The sequence below is a fragment of the Leopardus geoffroyi genome, chromosome D1 (genome assembly GCF_018350155.1).
Source record: "Leopardus geoffroyi isolate Oge1 chromosome D1, O.geoffroyi_Oge1_pat1.0, whole genome shotgun sequence".
In the NCBI taxonomy this organism is placed as follows: Eukaryota; Metazoa; Chordata; class Mammalia; order Carnivora; family Felidae; genus Leopardus; species Leopardus geoffroyi.
This window is the reverse complement of record NC_059329.1, coordinates 54,758,806-54,778,108: the sequence shown is the minus strand read 5'-3', so window position 1 is coordinate 54,778,108 and position 19,303 is coordinate 54,758,806. Positions and strand designations below refer to the sequence as shown.

At 41.7% G+C, this 19,303-nt stretch overlaps 1 protein-coding gene across 5 annotated transcripts in view; it reads right to left on the bottom strand.

Annotated features, from left to right (window-relative positions):
- The window catches only part of PAK1 (p21 (RAC1) activated kinase 1), a 181,404-nt gene that overhangs the window by 81,456 nt on the left and 80,645 nt on the right, over window positions 1–19,303 (bottom strand). Inside the window, exon 1 of one of the 5 annotated variants that reach the window (XM_045483878.1) lies at window positions 5,026–5,249. The exons of 3 other annotated variants lie outside the window; for them this stretch is intronic. The gene's annotated coding sequence lies outside the window, so the exon portion shown is untranslated. Of the gene's footprint in view, window positions 1–5,025; window positions 5,250–19,303 lie in introns of those variants that run through there. One more of the 5 variants, XM_045483880.1, reaches the window with a different exon arrangement.

Below are 19,303 nucleotides of genomic sequence, written 5' to 3'. Positions count from 1 at the left end.
TAGAGATTGGATGTGAGAAAAAAGGAAAAATCAAGATGATCTCTAAATTTTTGGCCTGTTCTGAGAATACTGAGGTAATATAAACATGTTATAGTGTCTCCCATTCAAAGACACCAACATCTTCCTCAAAACATCATACATTTCTTGTTGCCCTTCATAGCACAGCTTCTCAAAAGAATTGTCTATTTATACTATCTCCACTTCCTCCTCTTCTATTTGCCAAGTAATATTCTACTATTGCACCAAAAGTAGTCAAGATTACCAATCATCTCCATGTTGCCAAATCAAATGGTTACTATTCTGTCTTGACCTTACTCAATCTCTCTGCAGCATTCACCTGCTTCTCCTTCTTTTTGTGTACTCCTATCGCCTTTGCAGACTCTTCCTAGCTATCCTCGACATGTCCAAGGTTAGAAACCTCCTTTCTTCATATGTTACATTCTCATCTAGATGATCTCATCCATTCCCATGGCTTTACATATTACCTATATGTTGATGTTATCCAAGTTTCTATCTTTAGCCCAAAAGCTCTCTTTCAGATTAGTAACCATCTGTTAGACAATTCCACCTGTATTTCTCATAAGTACCTAAACCTAACATGAATAAATGAAACTCTTGGTATTCACAGCATCTATGATAAATTTTAATTGTATTTGCTTATTTATTATACATCTCCATCAATAAACAGAAAGCTTCACAAAGGAGCAACTAAGTCTTTTGTGTTTACTAATATATACTTAGCAACTAAATAGGGCTCAGCAAAAGTAGACACCAAGATTTACTAGAGCCTGTCTCTACCCTCCAAATAGTCACATACTAATAGGATAGGCAGATACATAAACCGCAATGACAGTATGACATGACATGGTAAGTGCCACTGTCAGTGATGAGAGGAAGAACATGAGTGCTTCATGAATCCCAAAGAAGGGCCCTTAATAGCCTTGGAGTCAAGGAAGCCTTTTTTTTTTAATATGAAATTTATTGTCAAATTGGTTTCCATACAACACCCAGTGCTCATCCCAACAGGTGCCCAAGGAAGGCTTTCTTAAGGAGACAACTTAAGAGTTTATTTTTGCAAGCATAGTTATTCAGTGCCTACTATACACTTTTTTCTTTTTTATATAATTATGTTCAAGCTTTATAGTAACTCTTCAAGGTAGGTATAAATATATTCAATTTTATATATGAAGCTTAGAGAGATTAAAAACCAAGTAGTTAGTAGGTAGTGGAACCAAAATTTGAACTGAGGTCAGTCTGCTTTTCAATCCCTCCACCTTCCTTTCTTTTCTTTACTCTTCCTTTTTTTTTTTTTTTTTTCCTGTATCACAAGGCATCACCAAAAATAATATCTTTTATACTTGCCACCTACTATTTGTTTGACCTAAAAGAAATCACTATACCTCTTGACTTCAGTTTTTAGCATGGGGTTCAATTACCAGTCAGTCTCTAAATCCTCCTCATTCTAACTCCCTCCTTTTCCTTTGTTATTAAAGATTGAGACTCATGGCACCTGGGTAGCTCAGTAGGTTACCGTTACTTGTCAGGCTCTTGATTTCGGCTCAGATCATAATCTCACAATTCGTGTGAGATTGAGCCCCGCATCAGGCTCTGTGCAGACAGCCTGGGATTCTCTCCCTCTCTCTCTGCTGTTCCCCTACTCGTGCTAGCTCTCTCTCTCTCTCAAAATAAATAAATAACCTTAAAAAAAAAGATTGAGGGGTGCCTGGGTGGCTCAGTCGGTTAAGCACCCGACTTTGGCTCAGGTCATGATCTTGCGGTTCACGAGTTCAAGCCCTGTGCCCATCTCGGTGCTGACAACTCAGAGCTTGGAGCCTGCTTCCTGTGTCTCCCTCTCTCTCTCTGCCCATCCCCTGCTCATCCTCTCTCATTCATTCTCTCTCTCTCTCTCTCTCCCTCTCGAAAATAAATAAAACATTAAAAAAAAAATTGAGGCTCAGTTTTAAAACAGTCAGTGAGCAACCCTAGGCATTTCTTTCATGCTATAGCATCTAAGCATTTTTCATGGTGAAAATACATTCACAAATAACCACAGTAACATCTGTAGATCAGTTCACAGTTTACAAATTAGTTTCACACATTCATTATTTCATTTGATCTTCACCAACCCCGTGAGGTGTTAAATCCCTATTTTACAGAGGCCAATGGAAGTGAAATGCCTAGCCTGGCTCTATCAGGTCTCTGGCCTCTAAAGCCCACCAGAAATTGAATTTAAGAAAATAGAGGGGTGTGGAAGGGGATGAAGACAGCAAATGACTCATAGAGGAAGCTCACCCAAGTGGCCTAGAGCCAGAAGAAATTAACAGGGACCAAGTCAGTTTCCCTTCCAAGGTAATGAGCGTTTGGCCATGGCACAGTGACCTACCACGTCGAACTGCTCTGTTTTCATTTCAGTAGTACCTTGAGTCCAGCCCCAGAAAAGAAAATGTAAGAACACTCTTTGTACACTGCATACACAGGGTCTGAAGACAACATGGCATAAAAGAACAGATACCACCTTTAGAGAAGACTTGAATTTAGGTCCAATCTCTGCCACTGACTTGCTGAATAAAAAGTTCCCTCCCTCTGTGTTATCATAGCCCCTTGTGCTTCTGTCACATATACTTATCACATGAGGTTATAGACACCCATACTCCTTGACCTGCAATGGAAGGTAGCAACTTAGTCCAATTTCCATCTTTGTATCCCCAGCACCTGGCACCACAACTAACACTTAATAGATGATCCAGAGAATGTGTGATGACAGATGTCATATTCAAAGTTTTTTGTATACATATGCATTCCACATTATAGTCTACCCAGGGAGTGCCAGGAAAATAGCAACCTTGTCTTCTTATCTCTGCTTCCTCTCTCACCTCTCCTACTTTGAGGACACTGCTCAAGAAGAGTTTGTTGAGGAGAAACAAAACAGTCCAAAAAGCCGGCCTCTGGAGGGAAAGAAATTAACCTATATGGTCCTCTTTCCCAGACTATAGTCTTTCCCACCATACCTACCTCAACCCCCAAATAACCCCTAACTTTTCCAGTCCACCTTCTTCTTCAAAAGACCATTGTTCTTCTCTCCAGTACCCCACCCTCCTCCCTCTACCCCATCCCTGCTATCCCCTCTTCTTCCCTTGGCTCACAAGTCCACCTCTTTTCCTCCAGGTCAACAATGAAAGCTGCCACAGAGCCTTTCTTCCTCTCCCAGTCACCTGTCTCACAAAAGAGAGTCTGGGCCCAGCCCTACTGGACACCTTGCTCTACTCCCACTCTAGTCTTCAAGCTGTCCATTTTCCATCTTGCTTACTCCCTATGCTGCCCCCTCCCCTCTGGGAAGGAGGTGGGGGTCAAATCCTGGAAGAAAGATTGCTTATTGGCAAGCCCAAAGCAAGGCACAGATGAAGTAAGGAGAGAGACTGGCACAGAATTTGTAGATGAAAGCTCAAAGTAAGGGAATTAGGTAGGAAACGGAGAGTGTTTGGACCTCAAACACCACAAAAAGGTCCATACAAACCAGTAGGTTTATTAATAATGAGAAAGTTTAACCAACAGTTCTAAAAGGAAAAGAGAAGAAAGCCTAACCAAGAAGAGAAGGACCCAAGAGAGGGAAGGAAAAACTAGCTATGGAGGGTAAAGGATAAGAAAGGGAAGTATGAGGAGAGCAAGAAGAAGAAAGGAAATGGAGGGCAGGAGAAAAAACAGGGGAAGGAAAAATGAACAGGAGTAGGAAATAGAAAAATGGGGCGAGGAAGACAAGGAGGCAGTGTCACAGAAAAACTGGGGGGAGGTAGGGGATCAAAATCATCCAGGTAAGTTAGCATCAGGCCTAGTGTTTCTTGGTCCCAGATGATTAAGAAGGAAAGAATTATACAGAATAAGACATTGCACAGCCCCCAAGGTCTGTCATTAACTAGGCTGAGTAAGGAGGGGGCTCCAGAAAAGATAGCCTAGTTTATTTTTTTTTTTAACATTTTATTTTATTTTTTTAGAGAGAACGAGAGAGAGCATGCAAGCAAGCTGGGGAGAGGGAGAGAGAGAATCTCAAGCAGGCTCCAGGCTCAGCACTGAGCCCCATGCGGAGCTCGATTCCATGACCCTGGGATCACAACCTGAGCTGAAATCAAGAGTCAGACACTCCACTGACTGAGCCACCTAGGCACCCCGAAGATAGCCTACTTTAAAGCAGCTTTACACTCAAGTATCAAATCACTGGCCAGTTCACAGAAAAACCATTAACATGCCTTGACCTGTTTCTTTCCAACCCCACCTCCCTACATCCAACATACCTACACTCAACACTAAAATAATCAGCCTCTGCCTTGCCCATGAAGTCTCTGGGTCCTCAACAGACCAGCAAGATGTCATCCAAAAGGCTGGCTGGAGGACAGGATACAAAGGCCTGCTCTCAAGTTCCCCTGTCTTCTACAGGATTGGGGACATCTCTGCAGCCCATTCTAGGGTTTAACCAGCTTACTTTTCCAAAAGGCGGTTACAGTCTAGGGAAGCCAGAGTTACAAAAAGAACATCAAGCTCTTCACTGCATAGATAAGGAAACTGAGGCCCACAGAGGCTACCAGAACAGGACCAGCCTGGGTCTCCTATCTCCCGGTTTACTCCACCTCTTAACAGGTCACTTATAATATAATGGCCCTCCCCAGCACCCAAGAGAAAACCCCCAGGGTCCCAGCAGGCCAGCACCTAAGCCAAGGTAGAAGAAAGCACCACCCAAACCACCAAAGAGAGGGTGTTAGCAAAAGAGAACGGCTCCTGAGGCACAGCAGTTCCCCCAAACCAGCTTCCCCTTCCCAACCTTTCCTAGCCAGAGCTGATTCCAGGTGCTGGCCTAGCCCTAGGCCGGCTCATCTGAGGGTTCCGCCCTCAGCCCTTTCTTTCACTTAGAGTCTCTTTCCTTAAGAGACCCTAAACCCACCGGTCTGTGCGGCACCACTCCCCGGAAGCCAATGGAGACCCCTCCCCCTCCCAGCAGTGCCCAGCTGGGCGTGCCCCAGGGTGGGCCAGCATTACCTGGTGGGGGGAGCTGGCCCCGGCATCTCTGGCTACTGTTTTTGTCGCAGAGCCGCACCTCTCCCGCCCAGCTAGCGGCACAACGCCCTGGCTCCACCCGCGCCGCTCTACTCAGCTGGGGCCGAGCTCCCAGCAGCTCAGCCGCCCCAGCTCCCGCTCTCGGTTGCAGCACGCTCCCGCCCTCGCAGGGCTCAGCGAAGGCGCAGCTTCGGGGTTGGTGAAGCAGAAGGGGCGGGGGAAGAAGGGAGGGAAGGAGGCGGGAGTAAACGGCGCTTCTCCCTCCCCCTCCCCCGAAGAAGCTCTGAGGGCGGGGAGACTGCTACCTTACCACCCTCTCAGCTATTCTCCCCCACCTAGTCCCGCTACCTAGCAGGAGGTAATTTCTCGCTGGGGCTAGGCTTTCCAGGGCCTGTCAGAGTCCTGGGTGAGCCCCAGAGTCAAGGAAGAGAACCAGACCCGCTCTGTACGTTAGTTTCTGCATCTGTACAAGGACTCAAGGGCACTTCAGGTCAAACCAGGTATTTTATCAGATCAGCCTTCAGGGAAAGAGATGCACCCACCCCTCTATACCACCAAGGTGTCAGGTTCTAATTCTAATGGCCCGAGGGGAAACTCTAGGTGGGCACTTACAGCTGCTTCTAAGCAAAGAAAGCTCAGCAGCAGCTACCATTTATTAAGTGCTATTGTGTACCAGACGCTTTACAAAACGTTTTGTGTAGGGGCGCCTGGGTGGCTCAGTCGGTTAAGCGTTGTACTGTGACTCAGGTCATGATCCAGTAGTCTGTGAGTTCAAGCCCCTCAACCGGCTCTGTGCTGACAGCTGGGATCTTGGAGACTGCCTCAGATTCTGTGTGTGTGTGTGTGTGTGTGTGTGTGTGTGTGTGTGTCCCTCCCCCACTCACTCTCTGTCTCAAAAAATAAACATTAAAAAGAATTTAAAAAAAAAAAAAACAAAATGTTTTGTCTGTCTCACCACAACCTGATGAAGTAGGCACTCTACCAAATCACATGTCAAAACTGAGGTCCAGGAAGAACATGGTTTCATACAATAGGTATTTCTTAAGCACATATTGTGAATCAGGCATTGTAATGAGCCCTAAGCTGAGCAACACATTACAGGACATTCATTAACCCTGGCCCAGACCCCCTAAACCCCACCAGTGCCCCCTCAATCATTTAACATTAAACAAAAAAGCCTTCGTACATTTCCAAATGCTCCCTAAGAGGTAATATTATGCCGCTAACTACCCCCCTCTACACCCTGCTCTTGAGATATATGGCAGGAGTCAGATTATGCAAGGTCTCTTCCAGGTCAGAACTAGGAGTTCGCGTTTTGTTCCGTTTTAACAATCAGAAGACTTTGGATGATTTTAAGCAGAATAATGAGATCTAATTTACATCTTTAACAGATCACTGATTGCTGAATGGAGAATAAACCATTCAGAATAAAGGGGAGGATGATAGAAACAAGAAAACAAGTTAGTAGGTTCTTTCAGAACTCCAGGCAAGAGAAGATAATAATGATTTTGACTAATATATTGGAAGACGAGCTGAAACAAAACAAGCATATTCTAAGGATACAGCTTGAAGAAGCTGCAGCAGAACTTAGTGAAAGATAGAATGTGATGGATGAGAGAGGAGAGTGACTTCCCCAAGACCACACAGCCCGAAAACGGCTGAGTTGTCCCAACTCTGGCCTGACTCCTAAGCCTATGCTTTACTTCTCTCTGCCATGTTAGTCATCTTTAGATCAACTGCCATAACCCCTGTCCCTACTGCCTAGCAAAGAGCAGATAACCAGCATTATGCCTGATCAATAATTTAAGGATGCTAGACAGAAATTTTATGGTATTTATCCATTTTCCTTGTCAGATGTCTACACCTCCATTCAATGTGGCCAAATTATTTAACTGCAGAAGGATGTAAGGGAAGAATTCCATGAGGACAGAAAGAGCTCTTATGTTAAGTATCTTCCATCTTTCCCAGACCCTGAGCACCCATACTAGTCCACTTACCAGAAGTCCCAAATTTGATGGAGGAGATAGGGAATTTCTTGAAGACACCCACATTATAGAGAATTGGTCAGTAACACCGGCTGGGGGACCTACGACACTATGAGAACTCAGCTTCAAAGTCATTTTAGGATGTTCCTTTAACCCCATACCCTTGTTATCAACTTATACAGAGTTGATGAAAGTCAGGAACAGTCTTCTGGTTTGGACATAGTTTTTCAAAGTAATGATCCATAATCATAACATCTGATCTTACCCAACTTTCCACCCCATGTAGCATCCCCCCTCTTACATATGGTTTTCTAGGTTCTGCTGAAATACGTGTAGGAACAGACAGCTTCCTTGAAAACAGCACTATTAGACAATGCCTCCTAACATTCAGCCAGGTGCCTCTCTGTAAACTTCCAATTCTGCCTCCTGGAAAACATCCTTCAGAGCAAATATTAAAGGCTTTCAGATATATGTTATGGTAATCTATCAAGTCCCTGCACTTCTCTTCTCCAGGATAAATACTCCCATGTTCTATTCATCACCTGTTCATTCAATAACTACTTAAGATCTTGTATAAGCCACCAGGGATAGAAACATCAGTAAACAGGACCAACCTTTACAGTTTACGGTTTTAATATGATGGTTTTCAACTCTCCTTTTGCATCAAAATTACCTGGGAAACTTTAAAAATATACACTGAAGGGCGCCTGGATGGCTCAGTCATTAAGCATCTGACTTCGGCTCAGGTCATGATCTCACAGTTGGTGAGTTCGAGTCCCACATCAGGTGAGCGCGAGCCCCACTTTGGGTGAGCTCGAGCCCTGCTTGGCTCCAGCCCTGCTTCGAGTAAAAACGTGAGTCCCAGTGAGCACCACTTCTCTCTCTCTCTCTCTCTGTCTCTCTCTTTTCCTCCCTCTGTCTCTCTGCCCATAATGAGATATTCTATCTCTCTGCCCCTCATTCACTTGCACCCTCTCTCTCTCTCTCTCTCTCTCTAATAAATAAAAATAAAAAGAGTTTGGTTATGACTTTTCAGATACAACAGTAAAATCACGATCCATAAAATAAAAAGTTGGTAAATTGAACTTTATTAAAATGTACAACTTCTGCAAAAGATACCCATTAAGAAAATGGAAAGACAAGCCATAGACTGAAAAAAATATTGGCAAAACACATATCTGATAAAGAACTTGTATCCAAAACGTACAAAGAACTCTTAAAACTCAACAGCAAGAAAACAATCCAATCAAAAAAAATGGATAAAATAATCTGGACACCCCAACAAAGAACATACAGAGAATATGAAGAGACAATCAGCATCATATGTCATTAGGGACAATAATGAGGTGCAACTACATACCTATTGGAATGGCTAAAACCCAAAACACTGATAACACCAAATGTGGGTGAGTATATACAGCAACAAGGATTCTCATTCACTGCTGATGGGAATCCAAAATGGAAGAGCCACTTTGGGAGACAGTTGGGCAGTTTCTTATAAAGCTAAATACAGTATAGGCTTACCATACAATTGGCAATTGCACTCCTAGGAATTTATCCAAGTGTGTTGAAAATTTATGTCCACACAAAACCTTATCCACAAATATTTATTACAGCCATATTCTTTTTTTTTTTTTTTAATTTTTTTTTTCCAACGTTTATTTATTTTTGGGACAGAGAGAGACAGAGTATGAACGGGGGAGGGGCAGAGAGAGAGGGAGACACAGAATCGGAAACAGGCTCCAGGCTCTGAGCCATCAGCCCAGAGCCCGACGCGGGGCTCAAACTCACGGACCGCGAGATCGTGACCTGGCTGAAGTCGGACGCTCAACCGACTGCGCCACCCAGGCGCCCCATTACAGCCATATTCTTAATTGTCAAAGTTTCGAAGCAACTAAGATACCCTTCAATAGATCAATGGGTAAACAAACATCCATACAACGGTGTATTATTCAACAATAAAAAGAAATGAACTTTCAAACCTCAAAAAGACACAGAAAAACCTGAAGTGAAAGAGTGTCAAGTATAAAGCTAGGCTGAAAAGCATGATATTCTTGGAAAATGCAAAACTATAAAAGCAGCAAAAATATCCGTGGCTGCCAGGGGTTTAGAAGGGGGTTGGGGTAAGGATTAGCAGGTGGAACACTGGGCACTTTTAACACAGTGAAACTATTCTATATGATATTGTAATGGTGGATAGGATACATGACATTATGCACTTGTCAAAACCCACAAAACTGTACAGCACAAAGAGTGTACCCTAATATAAACTATGGACTTTAGTTAGTAATAATGTGTCAATATTGGTTCATCAATTGTACCTAATTCACAACACTGCAAGATGTTGACCACTGACAAAGTGCAAGGGAGAGTGGTAGAAAGACAGTACATAGGAGCTCTTTGTACTTTCTGATCAATTTTTCTGTAAGCCTTAAAACTTACCTAAAAATAAAATGTATTAAAATAAAATAAAAAGTAAAAGTTTCAAGCAATATAAAGGACATACAAGACAAAGCTCATTTTCTTTTTTAGTAGATTCATTAAACATAAAATTACTCTGTCAAATGGCTATAAAAATTTCTAAACACTCTCAATTTTTATGCTTATCTCATTGTAGACTGAGAACAGGTCAGACTCTACTTTGAGTAGTGGTGATCTAGGACATCTTCCACTATGCATAAACATGATACTCTAAGTGCAGTCTGTCCCCTTCAGAACATTGTTGGACTATCACCTCCTTTAACTCTACTTACCTCCAATAATTTAGTCTGAAGCTGCATTAGTTTTTAGCCACTGCAATGTCTTTGCTGACATTGAGCTTAGGCAGCCAAAACCACCATTTCTATAAGAATAGCATCACGCTAGGTCTTCTCCAGCCTGCCCATATGTTGCTATTTCTTCGAGACTTAAAATGTAGAACTTCTCTGTCATCCTCCTTAAATTCCATCTTGTTGGCTTCAACCCATCTTTGCAAGCTCACTTGCTCACTTGCACTCTCTCTCTCTCTCTGCCATCTAGAATAGTTTTCCCTTCCAGTCTTTATCACCTGTAAATCTAATAAGTATTCTATCTCTTCAAAAATTTATCAAACATCTACCACGTGTCCTTGCCTATACTAGGCTTCAGGGATTAAAGACAACTTAGAAATGGCCTATGTCTCCACTAATCACCGCTAATAGTGGAGGCAAGCATATATAAAATGAAAAGTCCCACACTAGAAAACTGAATAAACAAAATAAACTAGATAAGGTAGAAGAAACAACATTATCATATAATATAAAGCAGGCCCACTAACAATTTCAGCAGGAAAGATCAAATTTAGGCATTTTCTATTGTAGATTTCAGTTCTCAAAAACCAGGTGCTGATTCAGTTATAGAAGGCTGGCTAGCTGGTTCACTCCTAGCCAGCCAGCCAGCTAGGTGCTTCTTTCAATGGTGGGTGCTACTATAGGAAGTTTGGCTAAACTTGGCTCCCTCTGATAAAACATAAGACTCATGAAAATGAGGCATACTGGTAAGAAGCCAGAATTCTATTTATTACTGAGGGCTAATAATGAAGGAGGCTTTATTACTGAGGGCTAATAACCAATCAAACTTATGATTAAGGAAGAAACTATAAGCTAAAGAAATAAAAAAGCAGACTCAAATGAGGTAGAAGGGACTTTAAAGCCAAAACTGTACATTCAAAGAGAGAAATTAAATCTTAGAGATAAAAAATAATTTGCGCAAGTTTACACAAGTTGGCAGTTAACTTGTTTTAGGTGCAATTACTCCTTGCATTTATATAGTCCTTTGGTTCACAAAGTAAATAATTCATAAGTTATTCTTCTGAGTCATGGACCCTGACCAGTAATGTTTTATCCATGTAATCACCTTAGGCCTGACCAGGCCCTTTTAGGTCGCTTACCTGGCTTGTATACACATATGAGTTTATGACCCTCGGTAACACTATATAAAGGCTAATGATTGGTAATAATTAGCAAATTTTCTTTAGACACTACAGGTTTCAACCTAACTAATGGCTTATGTATAGTGATTATACAGCCCATAGGAAAAAGAAAGATTGTTTTTATTTGATTATTTTGCAACCACAAATAATTTTAAGAACAACGCATTTACTGATTAAAAATTACAATTTTCCCATATCACCAGTTAAATGTAGGAGGAAGTCAGGCAATAATGATGACTTTGCTTATAAAGTAGTCATCGAACATACTATTCTTTCTTGTAATTAGATGGCAAGGCCAGTTGCCTATTAAGTACCATGAAATGAGGTACAGTATAAAATAAGTAGAGATGCCTGGGTGGCTCAATTGGCTAAGTATAGACTCTTGATTTTGGCTCAAGCCATGATCTCATGGTTGGTAAGTTTGAGCCCCGTATTGGGTTCAGCACTGTGCCACCATGGAGCCTACTTGGAATTCTCTCTCCTTCTCTCTGCCCCTACCCCACTCATGTGCTCTCTCTCCCTCTCTCTCTCTCTCAAAATAAATAAATAAACTTAAAAAATTAAAAATAAAAATAACAGCTTACAAAAATACTGCAAGAAAAGAAAGAAGCAATGGAGGAGACAGCATTTGGGCTGGATATTGAAGAAGCAGAATTTTTATAGATAGAGGTATTGAGATTGGGGATAAGGGTAGAGAATTCCCTTGAGGGAACCACAAAAGCAAAGACTCAAAGGAGGAAAAAGCATTCACTCTGTTTAGACAATAGTAAATAGTCTGATAATTCAAGAAAAGAGCAAATAATCTCATCATTCATTCACTACTTACTGAATATGTTCTACATGCCAGACACAGTGCTAGTCATAAGGGATGCAAACATTAGGAGACCTACATCTTAGAAGCAAAGCATTTTTAAATATAAGAGAAGACAAAGCTGTGTCACTGACAGTGGGACTTAACAGATCCAAAATCTGTTCCTGCTTCAGTCGTCCCCCTCTCAGTAAATAGCAACTCAACTCTTTCAGTTAGTTAGCCAAAATTTAGATTTGGCCTTGACTTCACTTTTTCTATTGCCTCTACATCAAATCCAACACAAAGCCCAAAGCCACACTGACAACCCGGTCAGTAGAAATGACTACCATTACTTCTGATCATCAGATGCTAGAATGGGTAGCTCTGCCACTTCTGGCAGTGTGAGAATTCAACCTCAGTTGAAGAGCCACCAGCATCAATGCCACTTCAATGCCAGAGACTCAAACTTGCAGGCCGATGCTACTGCTTCTGCCACCAAAGACAGAAAGTTAGTTCCCCATTACTTTTCCTCTCATGTCATTAAATCCTAAATCCAAGTGCAGTTTTGGTGAAAGCTAGGTCACTGCTCTAGAAGCGGAGCAATTTGAAAAGCAACTACCTAAGATAAGATACATTTTTAGCACTTTTAGGGGATAGCATCTTTGCCCCCAAGAAGACTCATAAGTTGGGGAACACCAAATGCTATGCAGTAAAAACAAATGATACCTATTCACTTCAGTTATCTGTTCCTTGTACTTTTTCTTCCCATATGTAAATTGCTTTTTTTTTTTTTTTTTAAATTTTTTTTTCAACGTTTATTTTATTTTTGGGACAGAGAGAGACAGCGCATGAACGGGGGAGGGGCAGAGAGAGAGGGAGACACAGAATCGGAAACAGGCTCCAAGCTCTGAGCCATCAGCCCAGAGCCCGACGCGGGGCTCGAACTCACGGACCGCGAGATCGTGACCTGGCTGAAGTCGGACGCTTAACCGACTGCGCCACCCAGGCGCCCCGTAAATTGCTTTTTAAAAATACAGCCTATCATCCCTAATTGTGAGGGAAATGCAAATCAAAATCACAGTGAGATATCACCTCACACCTGTTAGAATGGCTGTTATCAGAAAGATAAAATATAACAAGCGTTGCTGGGATGTGGAGAAAAGGGAGCCCTTGTCCATTGCTGGTGGGCATGTAAATTGGTACAGCCACTATGGAAAACATAGTGAATGAATATTCTTCAAAAAACTGAAAATAGGGGAGCCTGGGTGGCTCAGTCGGTTAAGTGTCCAACTTTGGCTCAGGTCACAATCTCGCAGTCTGTGGATTCAAACCCCGTGATGTGCTCTGTGCTAACAGCTCGGAGCCTGGAGTCTGCTTCGGATTCTGTGTCTCCCTCTCTCTCTGCCTCTTCCCTGCTTATGCTCTGTCTCTCTCTCTCAAAGATAAATAAAACACTTTTTAAAAAATTATTTTATATTTATTTATAATCCAAAGCTGGTTCCAGGCTCCAAGCTATCAGCACAGAGCCGGACACAGGGCTCAAACCCACGGACCACGAGGTCATGACCTGAGCCGAAGTCGGAGGCTTAACCAACTGAGCCACCCAGGTGCCCCTGTAAATAAAACATTTTTTTAAAGTTAAAAAAAAACAAACAAAAAACAAAATAGAACTACTATATGGTCTAGCAATTCCACTTCTGGTATTTATCCAAAGAAACATGAATTTAAAAAGATATATGCATGATGAAGCACTATTTACAATAGCCAAGATATGGAAACAATCTAAGTATCAATTGATGGATGAATGGTTAAAGAAAATGTGATCTATACATACAACAGAATACTATTCAACCATAAAAAAGATGAAATCTTAGCATTTGCAACAACATGGATAGACCTCAACATTATGCTAAGTGAAACGTCAGAGAAAAACAAATATGTATGATCTCACTTACATGTGGAATCTAAAAAAAAAAAAATCTCATAGATAAACACATAGAATAGATTGGTGGTTGCCAGGTGGGCAGGGGAGAGGGTTGGTGAAACAGGTGAGGGGAGTCAAAAGGCACAAACTTCCAGCTATAAAATAAGTAAGTCTTGGGGATGTAATGTACAACATTACATGGTGATTTTACCATGGTGATTATGGTAAAATATACTGTATTACATATTTGAAAGTTGCTAAGAGAGTGAATATTAAAAGTCCTCATCAAAAGAAAAAGGAAAGAAAAATATTGTAACTACGGTGACAGATGTTAACAGACAATGTGGTGAACATTTCACAACGTATACAAATACTGAATCATTATGTTGTACACCTGAAACTAATATAATGTTCTACGTCCATCATACACCAATTTTGTAAAAGTGGTAGAGCAAAAATACAAATTAAAAAAAGTACTCCGTCTTACACATTGTCACTAACCCTAACAAACTAAAAATACTCTTACCATCTCCCCCAAAAAAGGACAAAACAAAGTCTTATCAATTCCAATATCCCAGCATTGAATTCTAAGGAATTTCTCTCTTATTTATTGAGTGCTTTAAGTAGCAGGTACTACTCTAAGCCTCCATGCCTTTGTTCATGCTGTTCCCTCTAATCAGAACAGCCTTATCTCTCATCATCTCCCTTTGTTTCCTGGCAAGCTTTTAACCTTCAGGTGTTAACCTCTCCAAACTTGCCATCTCTGCTGTGGTCCTGCCCAAGGCTTGAGTAGGTCTTCAACCTTTAGGATCTTAGAGTGCCTCATGAAAATTTACCACGGATGTCTTCTATCTCCAGCCAGACTAGTAGAAGTCCCTTTGGTTAGAGAATGTTTCGTTCATTTGTTTCCTCAGGACCCAATCAAAGTCTCATACATACAAAGTTCTTAACAATTGTATCTACTGAATCAAAACAAATCTAAAAAATAAAAGTATCACATATCTTTTGGCCCAGCCACACAATTGCTCTCTGTCTTAATCTGCTCCCATTTAGACCCCAGGATACATGCTTGTTAAATATAGCTCTTAAATATTTAAAACTGCAGCAACACGAGTAGCTTTTTTAAAAAGATTAAAGATTATTAAGATTAAGATTATTAAGATTATTAAACAAATTCTTTACAAACCCAAAAGCAGTCTGAAGGTCCATTGTGTCATCAAAGCAAAAGACATTTTAATAGGCATATCCCTATTTTAAGAAATCATAGACTCAAAACACTTTAGATACAGATTTAAAAAAAAATTTTTTTTAATGTGTATTTATTTTTGAGAGAGAGACAGACAGACAGAGCATAAGCAAGGGAAGGGCAGAGCAAAAGAGGAACACAGAATCCGAAGGAGGCTCCAGGCTCTGAGCTGTCAGCACAGAGCCAGATGCAGGCCTAAATCCACAAGCCGTGAGATCATGACCCGAGCCAAAGTCAGACACTTAACCAACTGAGCCACCCAGGTGCCCCCAGATTTTGTTTTTTAAATGAGCTTCCAATCTTTCTTGCCACTAAAATCTTTCTTCTCACATTAATTAAGCTTTGACTCCTGTTGTGGTGTTCCACTAGGTTAGTAAGGTATTAGAAAAGAAGTACTTCCTGTAAGATATGACAGTCTCTAACATTTATGCAGTTCGTTACAATAAACAAAGCACAGTCATACTCATTATCCAATTTAATTCTTACATAAAATCCTGTGAGATTTCTCCTCACAAGCAAAGCCCAGTCCCAAAGCCATCTCTCCCGGACCACTGGCACTACCAATGCCAGTCCCACCCCCCCACCACACACACACATTTGCTATAGCTCTTCTCACTGATACAGATTATCTGTTCTCTACGGTGAAGTGTGAGCAGCTTGAGGGAAGGGCAGGCCTACCACAATGTACAGCACAGTAAAGGCTTGGTAACGGCCGAATGAACAAGCCAACACGAGTTAGGCAGAAGAGTTAGCATATTTGCTTTAAAATAGAAACTGAGATGATATTCCCAAATTCTCCTAGCAAAGACATTAATCAGGGTGTTCTTGACTTTCAGTTCAGGACAATCTTTACCACAATGCTCTCTCCTAGAACTAAGTCAGTGTACAAAGGTAGTCCTAAACTAAGACTCTTAAGTCCTGGTCCTTGGACAGGCCACTTCTCTGAGCATCAGTTTCCCCATTTTTCAAGTGAGAACAATCACACTATCTTTCCCTTCCTGAACATACTGTGAAGATTACATAAGATGATGGGAAAGTGGCTTGAGATGCGTGAAATGATACACTATGCCAGAGACAATACTTAGGGTGATGACTCCCATTGTTAGTGACAAAGTCAAAATCAGAGTCTGGCCTAGAAGAACCACATTTATCCTTACAGCTCCTAAAAACTGGCTTTATTATCCTCATTTTACAGACGAGAAAAATAAGGCACAGAGAACTTACACTTGCCAAAGACTGCAAACCTAGTAGATACTAAAGCTGGAATTAGAAATCAGGTCTATCACATCCTAAAGAGCTTCTCATGCTGCTTCCCCAACAGTAGAGAAACTAAAGCCTTCTTCTTCTTTAATTTCAATTACCACTAGGCAGATGGAACATTGTCTCTCAGACAAAATCAAACTAAAAGTTAGCCTTTTAGGTAAGTACAAGTACCTTGTAGGTAAGCTTGACTGCAATCCCTGTGGTGCCCTGCCTCCGTAAGAGCTAAAAACTGAATACGTATGTTAGAAAATGTTTTGACCTCAATTTAAAAAAAAATTTTAATGTTTATTTATTTTTGAGAGAGAGAGAGGGAGAGAGAGAGAGAGAGAGAGAGAAAGTAGGGAGGAGCAGAGAGAGAAGGAGACAAAGAATCTGAAGCAAGCTCTAGGCTCTGAGGTGTCAGCACAGAGGCTGATGCCAGCCTTGAACCCACGAATCACAAGATCATGACCTGAGCCAAAGTCAGACACTCAACCGACTGAGCCACCCAGGTGCCCCTTGAGCTCAATTTTGAAATTATTTTAACTAGACTAAAAATCTGACAGAAAACGTCAAAGTAAACAATTTTTTTTTTTTTTTTTTTTTTTTTTTTTGCCATTCATTGTCATGATTATAAAGCATGGAAAAAAAGCCTAGTCTTTGAAATCAGTTCAAACTTAGAAAAGAGAAGCCTGGGGGCACCTGAGTGGCTCAGTTGGTTCAGTGTCTGACTCTTCTTTTGGCTCAGGTCATGATCCCAGGGTCGTGGGATTAAGCCCTCCATTTGGGCTCCATGCTGAGGATAGAGCCTGCTTAAGATTCTCTCTCCCTCTGCTGCTTTCCCCTGCGAGCTCGCTCTCTCTCTCTCTCTCTCTCTCTCACTTAATTAATTAATTAAGAAAAAGGGAAAAAGAAAGCCTGGACAAAGGCCCAGAGGAGGGAATAAGTAGAACAAGAGAAGACAGTGACGACAACTAGAGTAAGTGGGGTTGGCAGTGAGACCTATGAAAATACAATCCCCTATCGTTTTCTTCCTCCCTAGACACCCACATATTCTGCAAGGAACCTAACCAGTGACGCTTCTTTTCTCCCTTCCTGCACCTGAACAATACAGATTAATAAGTCATTGAGAAAGTTTAACCTTCATTTGCTGACACTTCAGCCTAAATGCCTCTCCAAAAACAGACTAAATGATAGACAGGCTGTTAAAAGACACATGTTGTCATTACACTGTCCTTCATACAGTTTGGGGAAGGCTTTTTTGGTAGAGTTGTGTAGCTGCCATTATTTGCAGCCATAGAGACCCATATACATGTAGCCAGAAAGTCTTTTATTTGGGATGAGAGTGTAGAGAATTTTTTTTTAAAGGATATATTTGGAATGCACAAAAAAGAAGAGCAGTGTGAATATTTAATTTTCTCAGAATGAGCTCTGACACAGGGAGGCATCTGACCCAGCAGTACCACAACCCAAACGCTTGCATGCAGTTGAGCCTCTTGGACCTCAGCAGGACCTGTAAAAAGACTTCAGATGAAAAACAACAGACTCACAACTCAGAAGTCATCAACAAGTTCTACCGACTTTCCCTAAGAGTCTACTAGATACATGCCATGTGCTAGGTGAATTCAAAGAGCAGCCAATGAATCAGGAGCAACAGATAAAAGTCAATCATGAAAACAGGAAGAATGAAGTAAGTACTTCATCAGAAGTGGGGGGAAAAAAGGGATTGATTTTGACTATGGATGGAGGTCAGAGAGGCTTCACCAGGCAATCTCTTCCCTTTATAGATGCCCTCTTGACTATACTGTACTCAGGCTGTGATAGTCCACACCAGAAACCTGAACAAGCATCCAAAGGGATTTTGTCATATACCAAAGAAAAGAGTTAGCTAAGCCAAGGAGAGGAGAAGACAAAGGCAAAAACTTAGAAGAGTACATGCATAGGTACATAAGGAATGGCCAATGACCATGGCTGGAGTGCAGGGTGCACAGAGGAGTTAATAAGAAAAGAGGCAGGAGGGGCACCTGTGTGACTCAGTTGATTAAGTGTCTGACTTCAGCTCAGGTCATGATCTCACGGTTCATGGGTTTGAGTCCTGCATCAGGCTCTGTGCTGACAGCTCAGAGCCTGGAGCCTGCTTCAGATCCTGTGTCTCCCTCTCTCTCTGCCCCGCCCCTGCTTGCTTGCTCGCGCGCTCTCTCTCTCTCTCTCTCTCTCAAATAAACATTAAAAAAAATAGGGGGAAAAAAAGAAAGAAACAAGGCAGGAAAGGCACATTTGGGTCAGATTCTGGAGAGCCCTGCATGCCAGTCTAAGGAACTTGGAATTCACTCTACAGGCAAGGGGAACTATTATAAATTTTTAAAACAGAACAGTGGCATGATTTGACTTCTATTTTAGAAAGATCACTCTAGCAGAACTGTGAAAGATACAGGAAGATTAAAAGCAGTAAGACTGTTAGGAAGCTACTGTGTTATAATAGCCCAGTTAAAAAATGATGAGGGCAGCCAACATCGTGATCAGAGCCTAAACAGGGTGAGGAGAATCTGCACTGGGGAGAGGGGTGGAGGAGAAGCAGGCTGGTAAGGAGAACCGAAGACCAAACAAAGTGAAAAGGACATCCATGCACAGAGCAGGTAGATGGACTGGTGTGGGATATAAGAATCTAAGTATAGTGAGGAGGGCATCCATATGAGGGTGAAGGTACCTGGTATGCATTTCAGAACCCAAGCTGAAAAAAAAAGAAGAAATCTCCATGACAGAGCAGCCTGGTCTAGGGTATTGAAGCCCACACAGGATAAGGAAAGCATCCATACAGTGGAGAGAGCCTGTAATGGGGAGTTAGAACCTCAATTCCTCACTATGTCTATTGTGAGGGCCTGGGAGCAGCATAAGCCCAACAGAGACAAGCATACCTAGCAGCCAGATCTTGGGTTCTAAATATCACTTACCACTAAAAGAAATGAAAGGCTCCTTGGTGAAATGGTTTATTCCAGGGCTAGGGCTGAGAATGCACAAGATGAGCCTAGAATATTTTCTTGGGCCGGAAAGCAAGGGAATGGTCAAAGAATGGCAGGGACATGTCAAAAGTAGACAGAAGCCAACTTGAACAGGGCTCCTACCG